The sequence below is a fragment of the Vigna umbellata genome, chromosome 9 (genome assembly GCF_029865625.1).
Source record: "Vigna umbellata cultivar VRB3 chromosome 9, Vumbellata_1.0, whole genome shotgun sequence".
NCBI classification, from domain to species: domain Eukaryota; kingdom Viridiplantae; phylum Streptophyta; class Magnoliopsida; order Fabales; family Fabaceae; genus Vigna; species Vigna umbellata.
This window is the reverse complement of record NC_142173.1, coordinates 46,881,590-46,900,055: the sequence shown is the minus strand read 5'-3', so window position 1 is coordinate 46,900,055 and position 18,466 is coordinate 46,881,590. Positions and strand designations below refer to the sequence as shown.

The following is an 18,466-nucleotide window of genomic DNA, read 5'->3' as shown; positions in this document are numbered from 1 at the left end:
TGATGAGATTAGCTTGGAAGAAACCCTAAAAGCCATGCCTAATAAGTTGTATGAATATTGAATATGTAGCTTGGAAGAAACCTCTGTCTCTTACTATTTAGCCTGAATTATCTGAATGTATAATAAAGAAACAAGATTATAAGAATATTTTTATTTTAAATTTCATGTGGGAATCACATTTTGCTTTGTTATTTTTGTAAAGTTTTTTTGTTGTTTTCTTTTCTTTGAACTGTCTATTCTAATTTTTTCCTTCTACACAATTATGACAAGTGTGCATTTTCCCCTCACCTTCTTCTCAGAAAGTAGACGTTACCTTCTTTAAGCTGGTTGGCACAATGGCTCAACGAAGGTTCACCAGAGTTCCAATAACAGAATGTTTGGGTCTTTGCTCTAAAATACATTCCAACCAAAAAAGGTAACACCACAAAAATTGCAAAATTTCAAATTTCAAATCAACACGGATTTTTGTCAAAATTGTACTTTAAGCAAAATGCATCAAATTTTAGCTTTAAAAACAATTTTGTTCTGTGTTCAATTACTTTTTTATTCTTTCAATTTCTTATTCCGACATTTGATTATTTTAGAGTTAAATATTTTTTTTCTTTATTTACGTGTGGGAATTAGATTTCTTCCCACACTCGAAGTATATATAAAATTTATTTTTATATTCAATGCATAAAATATTTATCCGAGAAGAATACGTAATTAACATCTCATTTAATAATATAAAATTATTAAAATTAAATATTATATATATATATATATATATATATATATATATATATATATATATATATATATATATATATATATATGATAATAGAACTACTAGATGAAAATAAACTTACAAAAGATAAGAGATTTACCTTTGTAGAACCATTTAACAATCCATCTAATTCACCCTTACCTTTTGCTGGAATAATTGAAAAGATGTTTCCCTAAAAGATGTTTTTCTAAGCTCACACTATTTAGGTGATCATTGTAAAAGAGAAAAATAACACACGGACAGACAACACAAAGTTATAATACAGTTGTAGTGATAATACAGTTGGCCCACCCAAGCTACCATACAATATTAGTTCGAAAAATGTTTGTGGCCAAGGTAAATCCTCTAGACGAGGACCTTATGCTACTCTCCACGACATAATCATACATCTCTACTTGAGATTGAGATTATTGAAAGTGTCATAATAAACCACTGGTACAAAGCTCCATACATTCATATTCATAACAATACAGGGTACCGCTATATAACATCTTTACGAGGGTCATGGAATTATATTCATCAATACCATTCACTTAATCAACAACATACTTTAGATTTTCAGTACTTAAAACCCCTAACAATGGACCAAAACGTGACAGAATACACAATAGGAACCAAGTATCAGCTCTAGCTCCAAGTTTACCTAACTCAACACTTCCACAAGTCCTAAATGACTTAAGAATTGACTCTAAACCACTAGTTTCACCCTCTAACCATTTTCTCAAAAACATAATTACCAAAACCCCTAAAAATGGAGTAAAATCTTCTACAACCATCATATAGACTCACATATTCCCATAACATATTTTTATCCCCTCTAGATACCAACAAGTCACAAATGACACTAGAATTTGGTTTAAATTACCATTTCTCCTTTTGGACCTCACTTCTAAACTTTACCTATCAAAACCTTCCTTTTTACTAAAGAAAAGACTTATAACTTAGTCCAACCCACTTTTTCTCAATAATTATCACCAAATGACACCACCAACATCTCAACAACAATATTCATAACAAGAATCAATTCCAAACATAATCAGCAAGATATACTAACATCATTCACACAAGAATCATCATTCCCAAACCATGCAATAAATAATAACAGTCATCTTTACTACCATCAACAACATGCATTAGTTTCGCACACCATTAAACAATAATTCTTTCATCATACACTAGTGCAAAAACAGTGTATAACTTCACGCGTTCAACATCTAACCACTAAATAACCAACGTTAGAAATGACCGGTGACATTTTTTTAAATAAATGCAATTATTAGATGTCGTTTATAATGGTAATTCGACGTCAATTTATTATATTGTATAAATTTTATGAAAATGCTTGGCGCGAAGGTGAAAATGTATTTTCGTATGACGTCAAATTCCCTGAAACTAAACATCAAAATGATATAAAGCGTTGAATGTCCCAGCGTTAGACATTAAAAGGTTAGTGAATTCAATAAAAATTTAAGCGGGAGATTGAAAATTCATTCACTTTATCTTAGCGCGCGATACCCTCTTCTCTGCTCAAACTTTTCTTGAACGAAGTTTGACGACCATCACATGTAATCTTTCTTTCATTTGTTACAAATGCATGTAATTAACTACTTTAGGTATGATTTTCGTTTGTTTTGATCGATTATTTTCGTGTTCTTGTCCTTCATAGGCGCATTCTGCTCTCTCTCTCTCACTGGTGGCAACACTTTATTCCAACGAACCCACCTTTTGAATGTTAGTTTTTGTTTTCGTTTTGAAAAACTTATTTGTTGAACTTGTTTGTTGTTTTTTTTCGTTGAACTTGTTTGTTGTTGTTGTTTGGTTGAACTTGTTTATTGTTGTTGTTTGATTGAACTTGTTTGTTGTTTGTTATTGTTGATATTATACTACACGTTCATAGTTCATGCATTATAAAATACCAAAAACTGAAATTTGTTCTTTTTCTGCTTTTCAGGTCTTGTAGAGTTGTAAAAAAGGATCACAATTAATTATAAAAAACAAAAAAAATTGATTAATGTCGAATATTGACAAAATTCGACGTAAATTTTCTTTACGTCGAATTGTTCTATGTTCGACGTCAATTTAACGTTTTCCGATATGACGTCGACCTCGAATTCGACGTGAAAGGCCGAAAAACACCGGCGCTATATGGTGCTTTTGTACTAGTGATAATTTAACTAGAATAGAACACTAGCTTGCCTTACCTTTCACCAAAGCTATTGAATTCTAAGAATGTTGAAACTCTTGCTTCCGACTTAAGAACTCTAGAAACGGCTACAAATCACCAAATTGTGGTCAGAGTGAGTCCTTAAGACCACAAGTCGATAAAGAACTAAGAAAAAAACACCAAGGAGACAAGCAAAGAGGTTTTCCTAACATGAAAATTAAAGAAAAAAATGTAGAAACTTACTTGCTCTAAACCAAGAACTGCTCGGTTAGAAATGGAGGTCACTTAGTTGTGATCTGGTAGAAACTTCCTAATCATCAAATAGAGAACTAAGAGGAATAATACTTTGAGAAATTGCTTGTGTTTTAAGTAGTGACATAAGTTTAAAAAATTATATTAATACTAATGAATTATTTTAATTTTAAAATATTTAGTGTTATTATTTTAAAACACTTAATACTTTATTTTATTTTCTAAAAGTTATACTTTATTCTAAGTTCTTCCATTAACAATGTAATGTGGTCGATTCGGAACACATTTTATATATTACTAAAATATAAATTATAAATGAATTTTATATAAATTTTGTAAGATGGATGAATTATAATTCTATATATAAGTATAAACACTAAAAATATATACTTAATTTATTATTTTATTTTAGAAAAAATTCTATACTTTTAAATATATATTAAAATATTTTTTTATATACCTTGTTTAGTTAATTCTCTTAATAGCTTCAGTAACACTGTAAATAAAATGATATTTAACTATTCTAATTTAACCGCATTGTTTAAATTCAATCTTAGGGTATTAAATATCTATACGAAAAAAAAAATATTTAATAATTTAAAAAAGTTGTAATATATATTCCCTTTTATTATTAGGTATGACATAATTATCACGTGATGTTGTTTGAAATTGTAAAAATTTTCGATTAGACATGAATATATAATCTTTTGTTTTTAAATGGGTGTAGAGAGAATATATACAGTCGTCTCATATTCATTTTTGGTTTAAATTATTAAAAAAATTATTTTATTTCATTAAATAATCTAAAAAAGTTATGTTAATTAATGTTGATTTGATCTTTAATTTTCTATCTTAATTTTAAGATTCACATCTCATATTTTTTTATAACTATTTAAATTTTACTGAATTGGTGGTTATATAATTGTAAATTTATTTTCTTTTATTTGATATTGAAAAAAAAGTTATTAAGATTCACATCTCATATTTTTTTTATAACTATTTAAATTTTACTGAATTGGTGGTTATATAATTGTAAATTTATTTTCTTATATTTGATATTGAAAAAAAATGTTGTTATTATTAATACATGATATCACCTTTTTTTATGCAAAATTTTAATTTATTTAATATTTGAAATAGTAAAAGGATGGTGCCTTGAGTTAGTCAGGAAGACTAACTTTCAACTTTGATATCATCTTTCGAGAAAAGATTTATCAGGATTCACCAAAGAGACACTATACTAATAAGATATGAGTTTAACTCATATTTGGAATTGACACCATCTCCATCTCAAAATCTTAAAATAATAAGTTTATGAATATTTTTTTTCTTATAATTCAAGTTTCTCACAATTACTCAAAGTAAGATTTAAACTCACACTTATATTTTCAACCAGTGGGATATGTGTATTCTCATTCCCCTTGATGAGATGAGGATGAAAAAAAAATTTCATCTCCATTAAATATAAAATTGGAAATATAAATAAATTTTTACATAGAGATAATTAAACTCGTATCTAGCCATTACCATATATGTATGCATACTTAGTAAAATGAACTAAACCTTTTAATATTACTAATTCTTCTAGCCAAAAGTACTCACACCAATCAACTAAAAGCATTCAAAAGTCATATCATTTTTTCCTATTTCTCATAATCCTTGTGTACTCATCATTCCCCTGTCTCCTCACTTTCCTCTGGTCTTTATTGTTCTCAAAACCTCTCATTTACTCCAATATCATGTCTTAATGTCCCCTCTTTATTATTTGACCCTTTTATCTTCTATGTATAACAATCCTAATGATTATCAATCAAGTAAGCATTTTATCTATCATGTCATTCAACATTGGGCCTATTGCCTAATCGATATTGAACTTAACACCACACAATTCATTTAGCCTTAGTATCACAAAGCGTAAGGCTAAAAGTTATTTACACCAAATCCAATCATTGACCCAATCAATATTAGGCTTATTGACCCAATCAGTATTGAGCCTAACACCACACACTTTAGACTAAATCCAATCATTGACCTAATCAACATTAGGCTTATTGACTCAATCATTTTTCTAATAATTGGCAATTTCAAACCTTACCCAACCTTTGAGCACCCATTGGTATTTTAGCTTTTGTCCTAATGACCTAATCAATATTGCATCTAACACCACATATCCCTCTAACCTTTAGTCTAAAAGACTAAAAAGGTTATAAAATGCGAAGAAACCACTTCTTTATCAATCAATGTTGAGCCCAATGATGAGATTGATATTTTACCTACCACCCATATCACCCTTCAAAAATTGTTATATTATATTCTATTTTACTTACTAAGCGCTTACTTATGATGACTAAGTATCTACTTCAAGTAAATGTTACCATTGCGTTCTTTGAATGGCACCTAAGTCGATGTAAAGTTATAATCAAATACTAAACAATTGTGTTAATGTTTCTAAATCGAAACTTTTCCCATATGCCTTAGTTTCACGTTAATGTTGTTTGACCAAATGAGATGTAAACTACCTTAATTGTACCTTAATCAGATAATACATAATAATATTTTTTTTTCGATTAGGTGAATCTTTCTCCTTTACGATGATACCTAATCTTTTTCCTTTAGGATGATAATTAGTCATAGGATGATAATTAGTCATAGGATGATAATTAGTCATCTTTTCGCTAAGCAAATGATACTTGATAATCATTTTATCGATCAAATGATTCTTAGTTATAATTTAGGATAATACTTTATTATCTTTCTTCTTCAAGATGATACCTAATCATCATTTTACCGATTGGATGATTCTTTCATCATTTTACCAATAAGATGATTCTTGATTCCCATTTAGGATAATACCTTATCATCTTTCTTCTTTTGGATGATACCTGATCATCTTTTAACTGACTACATGATTCTTAATCCTCATTTTATCGATCAAATGGTTCTTGATCATCATTTAGGATGATAATTAATCAACTTTCCCCTTTTACTATCATAGGTTTCCTTTTACCTTTGTTTAGTAGTGCAAATCGTCTTACGTCTCCTTTCTTTCTTTATGGACGCTTTATTAGGTTGCCTTTCATTTTCTTTAGACACTTTAAAATGTCACCATTTATTTCTTTTTGGGCATCTTGAAAGGTTGCCAATATTTTTTAGTTCCTTGATAGGTCACTAGGTGCATTCAAATGTCACCTTAATTTTTGGTTTTAGTGCCAAAGGTCATTAGACACCTTGAAATGTCACCTTAATTTTTGGGTTTAGTACCTTGAAATGACACCTTAATTTTTGGGTTTAGTGTCTTGAAAGGTCACTAATTCTTCTTGATGAGCACCTTGATAGATAATCTCGAGTCGAGCTAGTTGTCTTTTAAATTGATCTTTAAATTTGGCTATTACAAGGTGCCTTGAAAGGTCTCCTTAACTTTTGAATTTAGTGCATTGAAATTTCATTTTAATTTTTGGGTTTAGTGCTTGAAAGGTCACTATTTCTTCTTCATGAGTACCTTGATAAATAATCCTTTGTTTTACATTGATCTTTAAAGTTCACTGTTGCGTTCTTCCTCCTTTAAAGTTTTCCTTTATGCGTTCTTCCTCCTTTAAAGTTCTCCTTTATGCCCAATTTTCCTTTTGGATTCTCCTTTCTTTCAATGCTCATAAAATTTCTCTATTTAATTCATGTCTTTTTTCATGACTTGAACACCTAAGTTATCAGTTTTAAACTTCTCATTTACTATCCCATATTCTCGCCATAATGATCCCATTAGCATTAGGTTAAATACTAGATCTAATTGGCCTTGTGCCCAATAACTAATCGGTTTAAAGCCTAACAACTAATCGAATTTAGGCCTAATACTACAAAGCCCCAAATCATAACTTTTTATAAAGCTTAAGACTAAATAAAAATATTTAACATTACAATAAAGAAAAAACTCATCTTTGAAACCTGGACATTAATTGGTACCTCGGCTTAAACCTAACCAGCCTTGGGTCTAATGTTACAAAATTCGTCATGAGTAAACATTATTCCTCAACATATTCAACTAGATAAATGATGAAACATACTTCAAACACCACTACAAAGAAAAAAGTAACAATTGAGTGATCATGTTTAGTGAGAAGATCCCAAAAATCAAATAGAACGAGAAAAAAATCGAAAAAAAGGAGAAATCAAGCTATCATGAATTATTCTCGATCAAAATGGGATTTTAATCATCAATCGATCATAGTATCTCAACACAATGTAGACAATGCAAAACCAATCCAATCATCATACTAATTCTAGAGATCTTCAATCCAATCAAACCACATTCATCGATCACAAACATCATATAGTTCGTCATAACCTTAGAATGGTAAATGATAGCACAGGGTGTGAACACTTCACACTGTCATCCAATTGTTTGAGATACTATGCATTAGAAAAATAAAATTTTGGGCATAGGGAAGTGTTTCACCAAAACCCTACGCTGGACTCCAAAATCTATAACTGAAAAGTACTAAGATCAATAAGCTAAAAACATTCAAAAGTCATCTTCCTTTTTTCTATTTCTTAGAGTCTCTTTATATTCATTATTCCTCAACCTCCTAGATTCCTTCGGGTCTTTATTGTCCTCAAAACCCCCTGTATACTCCAATATCTTGTCTTCAACATCTCTTCTTTATTATTTGACACTTTATTCTCTATGTATAACCACCCTGATGATTATCAATCAAGTCGGTGTTTTACCTATCATATCACTGGATGTTAAAGTCGGTGTTCCACTTTAACTTTTTCATTCTCCTTCGTAACCTCTTTTTCTTATTTTGGTCCAACCCCTAAGAAGAATTAAGAATGAGAAGCGTGTGACATGATCCACTTTAAAAAAAGACAACAATGAGGTAACTTAATTTGTACCCTTAAATATAATATAAAATAAACATGTGGCTATTATTCAACCCCTCCAACTTACTTCGATACTTGCACTCATAGTTTCAATTAATTAAAAACCAACTCTTATTATAAAAAGGAGTCTCAGACGTTGAAGTTTGCAGAAAATTAGCTCTAGGATCGTCAAAGCCTCAAAAGTCATTCAGCCCACAAAATAATTTGAACAAAAACTAAGGCCCAGAGAATAGTATAATAATATAAATAAAAATACAAATACTCTAACTTGAAGCACCAGTGGTAGAATAGTATTCTGCTACGGTACACCGCATTTTCTTTTTCGTTTTTTTTTCTAAAAATGGATGATAATAATCATTTGATAAATGTAGGGTTTGATTCGAGAAAGCTGGAATCAAATAAAGGGTTTAAAGAAAAGTAAAATAGTAGGGTATATCCTGATACTGAACCTGTGATCAGAATTTTGATTATTTTGTATACTTTGAAGGTTCCAATTGGTTTGGCCTTGTATGATGATAATGGTTCATATATTGGCAATATCTCTCAGTGGAAAATGTGACGTAAACATTATTAGGATGAAGCATCATCATGCATAAATAAAGTCACCTTAGTTTATGTGGATGTAGCGTCATCAGATTCAATTATTTTAACTTTGCATTCCATATTTTAAAACCAAATTGATTTGTCACAGGATTATCTTAGTTGAAGGATAAAATGTTAATGTGCCCATAAGAAAAGTTTTACTTTTTAAATTATTAGAAATGTTACTGTTTTTATGTGTTTCAGGAGGTGGGGTAAATGTTTAACTCTTCACCATACTCCAATTCTCTAAAGGAGTCAAAGATAATTCTTCATGTTAACGATCTCTAAAGGAGTCAAAGATAATTCTTCATGTTAACGATGGTTAACATTCTCTGAGAGATTACTAGTAGAAAGACAATATGATGTTTAAGTTAATATATGATTTTCGGTTAGCAGAAATATATGATTTTCGGTTAGCAAAATAATTAATGCATATTATGCGGATGATATTCAAAAAGACTTTTATTTATAATAGTTTTGATGAATATTTACTTTTTACTAGCCTAATAATAGTCTAACTACACCTTAATTTGTACTAAGAGCTTAATGAATCATTACTACTAATAATCTGGTCATATTATTCATTCACATTAGACACGACCTAGAGGAATTCGACATAGAGAAATTCAACATTAAAAGAAGAAGATTATACGATCGATTTTAATAGAAACAATATAGATGATCGACATAAGTAATTAACCTAAGTGGTCGGCCTAGATAAATGACCTAATAGTACCAAATCCTTCAAAAAATTTACCTTAAAGTTTTATCGTCAAAAATATCGAAAGTGTTAAAAACTTAACTCAATTTTGTTGAAGATGGAAATGAGACGGTGGTTGGCTCTCTGTTCTCCTACAACGAGGGAAAATTGGTTGAATGTATAGATACATATTTGTTCTTCAATTATACACATTTTAATAAAAATAATACAAGGAATTTTATGTCATTTTTCATATAACATTTTTTACATCTTTTTTTTTTTTTTGTTGATTACATCAATCATATTTAATATAATTTTTCATCTCTCTCTGTTTAAATTTATTCACTTTCTCTCAATTTAGAGCATCCTAACTTTTACCTATTTTCTCTTTTTTCTTCTCTGTTTTACCTTACTCTAATTCAAACAAAGCTAATTAAGTTAGTACATTCTATCAAGGACCTAGTTAAAATCTCGTATTGTGCTCAAATACTACAACTTATTTCATTAATTTTGATTTAATTTTACATTTTAAAATATCTTAGTTGAATATATTAGTAGTATTTACAGGTGTTATAAGATATGAAAGGAAAACGACCTTTGATTATATCTTTTCCCTGTTTCTAATAGGTTTTTGTCTATACATTTTGAACAGTTTTTTTCCTTGTCGAATTTATTCGTTTAATATGGCGCAATGATAATTTCTTCTGGAAGTGAGCATTCAGATGAGCTGAGACCCTCAACTGCCTATAGAAAAATGACTAATTTTATAATTTTCTAAATGATTTACTGCTATTTAGAATGATCAATTTATTAAACTATTATTTATTACTTTGTAATGTAAATAATTGTAGTGTGGACAATGAAATCCATATCTTTATCCTTTTCTATCATTACTTTTCGAGATGAATTAACTATGTTATGTGAGTAACATAGCATGTTTTCCTCCCAATAATATTCTTTCAACAGTTGCACTTTTCTGTATATAATAATTTGAATTTTTTTTTCTTTCCTCTTTTTTCACTCACTAGATAGATTTTATTATTTTCACCTTTTAATACAAGTTTTATTTTTTCTATTTTAACCTTTCTGAAAAAGACAACAACTTTATTTTAAGTTTAACTATATATTTGTTCATTGTATTTGTTAGATTGGTTCAATTTCCTTTTGCATTTCTTTTTTTGGTTAATTAAGTTTTTATTTTTCTTAAAATTAATTTAGATTAAAATTTACATCGTGTCGATATATATAGTGTCTTTACCTGTTACGTGTCAATTTGTAATATTTTAAATTATTTTAATTTTTTTTAATTTTATTTTGTTTTCTAAAACGAACATAAATGTTAAGTCATTATTGTGGCATGTGATAATAATAATGTTTTTATTGTTGCATAACAATGTTATCACGTATTAATTTTATTGTTGCATAACAATGTTTTTTTTCAATTTAATTCATATTGATTCAACCTTTTTTTTAAGTAGAGTAATTTGGTCCATCTCGAATTTGAGACCAAATTAATAATTACTTTTAATTACAACTTAGGTATAATAATCTTTTAAAATTTATACATTAAATCATTCTGATTAAATATTTAAATTAAATTTTGTTTTACATTTTTACATAAAGAATATCTATTTAAACTTATATTTTAAAAAAAATAATAAAAAATGTAAATGTAAAGTGACACATTAATTTTAAAAAATTTATATTTGTCACATTAAAAATTTAAAAATTACAAATGTCATTTTACATTGATGTTATTAATATTTTTACAAAATTATAAGTTGAAAAAAGGTTTTTTTTTTTCATGTAAAAAATTAATTTGAATATTTAAGTAGAATAATTTAATAATAAATTCTAAAAAAATTAACATGTATATTTAAATTGTAATTAAGTTAATTACTAATTTTTATACGTGTCATTTAGTTTGATAGTTCAAAATAGGTTAACAATGTCTATATAAGTGTGGTTCAGGTCTTTGTATTTGACTGAACATAGAAAATCTTTCTGTATTTTTTACGCCTTTATAAATACGTCTTACCTTGTTTTCTTCTCTGTGCTTCAATGATATATTCCAATATGTATCAATAAAAATAAAAATAAAATTGATATAAAAAACTCCATTTTTGGACAATTTTCTTTTTAATATTTTGAGAAGGAAAAGAGTTTCTAATTTTAGTTTATTTATAAGAGACCTTTTATAAAATATAGATACAAAAGTTATTTTTTTAACTTATAAATAAGTTAGTTTTATGAAGAAAAAAAAACTATTTTCTTATTTTTTTAATAGGTTTAATTATTTCGGACAATCCAATTTGTGCATAATCGTCTCAAATTGGTTCTCGTATTTTGAATGTAATTAGGTCCCTTTTTGTGAAAAATTGAATCAATTTGGACATCGCCATTAATTGGGATGGACGACGTTAAAATTTGTGCTTCGTGGCTTGGTGATTGAGCAAATTTTATTGACGTGGCAGAGTTTGGTGGTATGAGGTGGATTATTTTTATTAACAGTTTTAAAAAACTTTAATTTTATCAAAACACAACGTTTTAATTAGGGAAATATGATTAAAAGTTAGAGATATGTGGTTTGCTTCTTCACTGCGTGGCAAATTGGGGAAACTTTCTTACAACCGAACGACGTTGTTTAAGCACAACCAGTGACGAAGCTCGGACACGGAGGGTTCGGTCCGGTTCACTTCACAAAGCGACTTTGCCTTCCGGCCAGACCGTGGCGTTGAAGGTTATGGACTTGCCCGGGTCAATCTAGGGTGAGAGAGAGTTCCACAACGAGTTGACGCTGTGTTTGAATCTGAAGTTGCCATTTCTTATTTCATTGCTTGGTTTTTCTTCGAACCGACGCGGTCGGAAGCTAGTTCTGGTTTACGAGTTGATGTCGAACCAGAGTTTGCAGGACGCATTGTTGGACCGGCGGTGTCCGGAGCTGATGTGTTGGGGGAAGAGGTTTGACATTGTCGTTTCGATGGCGATGGGGTTGGAGTATTTACACCACGCGTGTGAGCCTCTAGTGATTCATGGGGATATAAAGCCGAGTAATGTGTTACTGGATGAGGATTTTGGAGTGAAGATTGGGGATTTTGGGCTTGATAGGGTTAAGGCGGTGGAGGATCTAGGAATGGTGGAGGAGAAGAAGGAAGGGGTTGTGGAAATTGCGGTCGAGGAGTTTGGGGTGATGGAGGAGGGGGAGAGTGTGAGTGTGGTGGATGTTGACCGGTCGTTGGAGAGTTGTCTTGTGAGGGTTGTCGATTACTCGGGCGCGTCGTCGGTGGGGGTGATAAGTTGAGTGTGGTGTTGGATGGGTGCTTTGAGAGTGTTGATAGTGAGAATGTGAATTTGAATAAGAAGAATGGTGGTGGTGGTTCAAGGAGGGATTGGTAGTGGAGGCAGGAGAGTGGGGAGGGGGGAATTTGGGAGAGTGAAGGATTATGTGATGGAGTGGATTGGGAGTGAGATTAAGAAAGAGAGGCCCATGGGAAATCTGATTAAAAGTTGTGTTTTGATTAAATTAAAGTTTTTTAAAACTATAAATAAAAATAATCCACCACAGGCAACAAAAATTTGCAGCTCAGTCACCAAGCCACGAAACACAATTTTTAACGTCATCCATCTCGGCGAGATTCAAATTGATTCATTTTTTCACAAAAAAAGACCTAATTGAAAACATTCAAAATACGAAAACCTACTTGAACGCACTAGTAAAAAAAGAGTCTTCTGACGCGTAATATACGCTTCGGTTACTACGAAACCGAAGCGTATAAGAACGCGATGGCATTAACGTAAATATAAAAACCTTATACGCTTCGGTTAAACATCAACCGATGCATATTATCTTTACTGCTTCAGTTAAATGGGGCAAACGATACCTATAAAGTCTACTGTCACATCCATCTGCAATCAAACTTTTCTTTGACAACTTTATAGAATGGTTCTTCTGCTTCGGTTCACCCTATACCCGAGGCTTATACCCTTTTGCTTCGGTTTTTCAAAGACCCGAGGCAGTATTGTGTGCCAAGATCCAACTATAGTGCCTCGGTAACGATCTTTCTGCTTCGGTTGAACTTAGACCAAGACATATAATGTTATTTTAATATTTTTTTAATGGTTTAGGCATCGGTTTTGCGGTGTTACCGAAGGGGTAGCCCTTTCCCTGGTTCAAATTCCAGAAATCTGAAGTCACAGTTTTTCTTCCTCGTGCTCGTTTCTTCTTTTCTCTCTCGCGCTTTCTTTTTCTCCGCTGGTGCCTCCCTACTGTCGCCGCCGCTTCCTCCAGTGATTTCTTTGCTGCCTACGAGCTTGTTGGGAAACCGGTGCCTAAACCACCCCCTACGCCTTCATCTCGCACGACCGTTCCTCTTCCATTTCACTTTTCTTTCTTCCTAAAGCTGCAAGCAGAACACCGCAACCACCAGATCTGGGTTTGCGCTCCCGATCTCTATGCTTCTCCTACGAACCTGGAAGTATCTCGCTGGAGGATCTCGCCAGAGGATCTTCAGCTCACGATGAAGATCTGCGTCGACGGACTGCGTTCTTCGCTGGTGGCGGTGAAGCGATCGGCGACGGCGAAGCTGAGGCTGTTGGCGAAGGACGCAGGAGCAGCGGTGCCCTAATTGGCGAGTCTGGTGCGGTGCCCGGTCTGGTTCCGTTGCTCCGGTGCAGCGATCCGTGGACGCAGGAGCACGCGGTCACGGCGTTGTTGCCAGAGGATCTTCAGCCCACGGTGAAGATCTGCGTCGACGGACTGCGGTAGAGCAACCAGACCTGCGTCCACGGCAAAACAACCAGATCTGTGTCCACGACAGTGAAGTCGCTGGTGGAGCTAGTGGCGGAGGAAGGGAGCGGGATGGTGGACAAGGCAAGCGGTGGTGGTGCGTCAATGGTGGCGGCGATGATAATGGTGGTGGTGGTAGTCAGATTAGGGTTTTTCTGATGTTGACCGTAGCTACTTTAGGTTTTGCATTTGGTTTCAGTAGAGTTTTGCATTTTGTTGAATTGAATCTGAGAATGATCTTTTGAATATGAGATTTTGTTTTGATTTGTTGAATTGAATCTGAGAATGATCTTTTGAATCTGAGATTTTGTTTTGATTTGTTTTACTTGCTTCCTTTGTACGATTGCTTGGTCTGGTTTGATCTGGTTTTGAATCTGAGCATGATCAACTTTGGAGGTGCTGTTAACTGGCTAAAGAAGAAGGAAAAAAAAAGACCCTACTGCCTCGGTTCAGCCTCCAACCGAGGTAGTAGAGGGAGAGGAACAATTTCAGTTCTAATAACCGAGGCCGAATCGTACCATTTTTTGTCTCGTTTCAAAACCGAGGCATAAAGTCTACCACTTTTTACCTCGCCTGAATATGCCTCGGTTCAGGAACCGATGCCTATCAGCGAAAATAACCGGTGTCATTTCCTTTAACTGTACTAGTGACGATTATGTACAAATAAGAATGTCTGAAATGATTAAACCTTTTTAATATTTTGTAAAATTGTATTTAAAGAAAACTCAAATGTATTAGTTTATACATTTATTAACTATTTTAACACATAATTTTATCCACCATTTATAATTACATGATATAAGGCTCTTATATCAATTAGTATATTTTAAAAAAAATATATAAAGGATACTTGATATTAATGATCATTTCTAACTCGTATAAAAAATTTAGAAAATATCTTCAATTTAAAATAAAAAAAATGAATTTATAATTTTTTTCTAATATATGGTTCATTTGATTTATTATTGTGAAATATGAGACTTCCACCAATGAATTCTTAATAACTTATAACACTGAGTTATAAATCAGTTTTTCATCTTTAAGTAGCTTTTATTGCTTCACAAATACATTGTAGTGTTTTGTTCTTATCCATAGCTTTATATTATTGGATTTGTTCAGAAATAGAATGAAGAATTTGTGAAGTTGGTGGAGCCTGGCAATTTGTATTTGTCTCCTTAACAGGAAACTTATGAATAAATGGTTTACTTTTCCGAACAAGTACTGCTTTATTCAATCAACTTTGCACTTTAACTGTTCTTTTAATCTTTCTTTGGTAATAAAATAAACATAATCTTATCTCCAAATCCCCAACTGCTTTTCACCAAACACAGTGCAAATTTCTGGATTTTGTGTCTTGTAGATTCCGGAAAATAGAGATGGGTAATGTTATTAACATTATTAACATGATTGGAATCTTTTGACTGTGCTTCATTTGATTAGATATTGAAGGTGTTTTTGGATTTAAGAGATGTAAAAGTACGTTATTTTTTTTTTTAATTTCAAGTCAAAAGCACTGAAAAGTTATTTTTTTTAAATGAATAAGAGATAATAAAAATATAAATTTCATTTATTTTATTTGAAATAAGTAAATAAATAAGTTTATTGAAGAAAAATATTACTTTTACTTTTTAAATAAAATTATGTTAAACATAATTATAAATTTTGATATCTTCACTAATATTCCAAAGTCTACAAATTATTTATCATTATATGAAAATTTATTAAAATAAAATAAAAAATAAAAAGTACGAGAGACTATACCAAATTCATAATAAATATAATTTATTATATTATTTTCATAAATGATACAACCATAGTTTCCTTGAATATTTGAAAATTTTCAATACAAAAGAATTAAGAAAATATATGCTTCTTATATATTTCTAGCCATAAACACTAATTTTTCAATTTGAAAAATAGCATAAAAAATCACAATTGGATGATGAAATCTTTTATGATTTTTCAACTTTCAAATCATTCAAATAATTGCATTTTGATAGTCACTTCATTTACTTTAAGCAAATGACTACAATGAGACTTCATAAATTGAATAATCAAATTCCAAAAAAAAAAAAAAAAGTGCAAATCATGAAAAGATTCATTCAACCATACCCATAGCAATAGAATAATGAAAAAACAAATAAGAGAAAGATTCAACATTATTGTCACACAAAAAACACCACACAAAGAATACCTAAAGCATAAAATCATTCATTCTTTTTAACATTCGAATTAATATGTAAATTACCATACAACAACTTTCAAAGAACTAAAGGTTTAACTGGTGGCACCTCATCTAACCAAATCAAGTTTCCTCAATCCATACATTCCATACCAGAAGAGCAAAACTAATTTGTAACTTTTTGAGAAAACATACAAGTATCATCTAGAATCCAATTAGGTACATTATCTTCCTCATCAACTATTAAAAAAGAAAATTCACATTCATTTGTAACAAAAGAAGGAAAGTTTCAATGAGTACTTGTACAAACCAAACTAACAATAGATAAGGATGATAAAGCAAGGCGGGTCGCACTAGGCCGACACACAAGCCCACACAAAAAATGCAGGACATGATGAGATTTCAAGTCCACCAACCCACAACCTATGCAGGCTTGGGACGGGGTAGGGCGAGCAAGCCAACGACACGCATAAAAAAATAATATTGCACCTGTGTATGTTGGTTACTTTCCTTATAAACTTCTATAAGACATTCCAAATTCTTGTATGAGTGGAAAAAAAACCACTATTATGTATACTAAATATGCTAAAATCTCAAGAATTCATCATACATATTAAATTAAATTAAGAATATAAATATGATGAAAATGTTGAATTATTAATTTAGCATTCATCTCCCAAAGTCTCTGCTTAATGAACTTGTTAAAGTTTTCCAATTTAAAGGCTTTATCACAAGAAATTATAAGAAAAAGGGAGTCAACCCACAAAGTTGCCTACCAAGACTTATGTAGGGTATATAAGACTATTGACCCTTATTTTCAAAGCGTCACATTTTATAGACCAATTATGGGATGGATTTAAACGGGTCGGAACAACATGCATTGTCACCCTAAGAAGAGAATATAGCTTTATTTTATCAAAATAAGAAATTTTAGCCAATTTAAATGGACAAATATTACAATACCAACAATCATTCCAAATATCAATATAATCACTCTTACTTAATGTCCAAAAAATATTTTTAAAAATAATATTATATACCTCTTTAATATCATCCAAATTAACCATGATTTAAATAATATTTATTTCTTAAGTCATATGTTTAAATTAGGAGATATAAAATACTGTAAGATGGTGATAATATAAATCTTTTAAATTTTCTATTTTAACTATTATTATTATTATTACTATTATTATTATAATGGTAAGAATTCTTAGTATACTATTTCGTATACTGTATTTGTTTCAAGTTCCTTTTAGGATTAGGGTTTATGTTGCATAAATGAAACCCTAGCTGAGAATAATGTTTAGAGTTAGATAAAACTCGCAAGACAACAACGAAGATGTGGTTCTGTGATGTATGAATGCGAGAAGCAGAGAGAATGAAGATGTATGCTCTTGTTGAAGAAGTCTCGAGAATGAGAAGTGAAAACTGAGAGATGGAGATGAGACGGGTGCGCGAAAATGAAAAGAGATGTTTGAGGACGAGAATGAAGTTTCGAAATGAAAAGAAAAGGTGGTTTGCACCTATTATGATAGGTGTTTCAATATCTATAATAATATATTTTTACCATAATTTTCATTTTGTCACCGATCGTGTCCAACTTATTATAATAGGTGACTTTTTTTACCTGTCATAATACATGTAATTTATATTACGAAAATGTCACGGTTAAACTTATTATAATAGGCTTCTTAAAATACATCATAATATATTTTATTTTTATTACAAAATTATCATTAGTCAATATACAATATAGTATGATAGGTGAATTTCACCTATCATAATAGTCCATCATGAAATCCTTTTTTTCACTAGTATTCATAACTAAGCAAGTTGTATTTTCATCCTTATCCATCAATAGACAAATACTTGCACTTTTGTATGTTAAAATACTGAAATTTATACACACAAAACATATAAAAAAGAAGATGAAACAATGTTATAAGGATAAATTAGTTTTGATTATTTCAATTATGTTTTAGTAAATCAGGTGATGAATGTTTCACATCATAGAATTTGCAAAATGATTTTTCTTCTTAAAAATATTGTATGAAAATTTGAATTTTTTTAATCGTTTTTAAATAAGTTTTTTTAAAAACACTATTTTTAAATTACTTATAATTTTCAATGAGTTTCTTTTTATTATATCTTTA

General features: G+C 30.6%; 1 pseudogene; it reads left to right on the top strand.

The window, feature by feature from the left end:
- The first annotated feature begins 11,752 nt into the window (after positions 1–11,752).
- LOC148193708 (receptor-like serine/threonine-protein kinase At2g45590) lies at positions 11,753–14,107 on the top strand (annotated as a pseudogene).
- Positions 14,108–18,466: the final 4,359 nt, after the last annotated feature.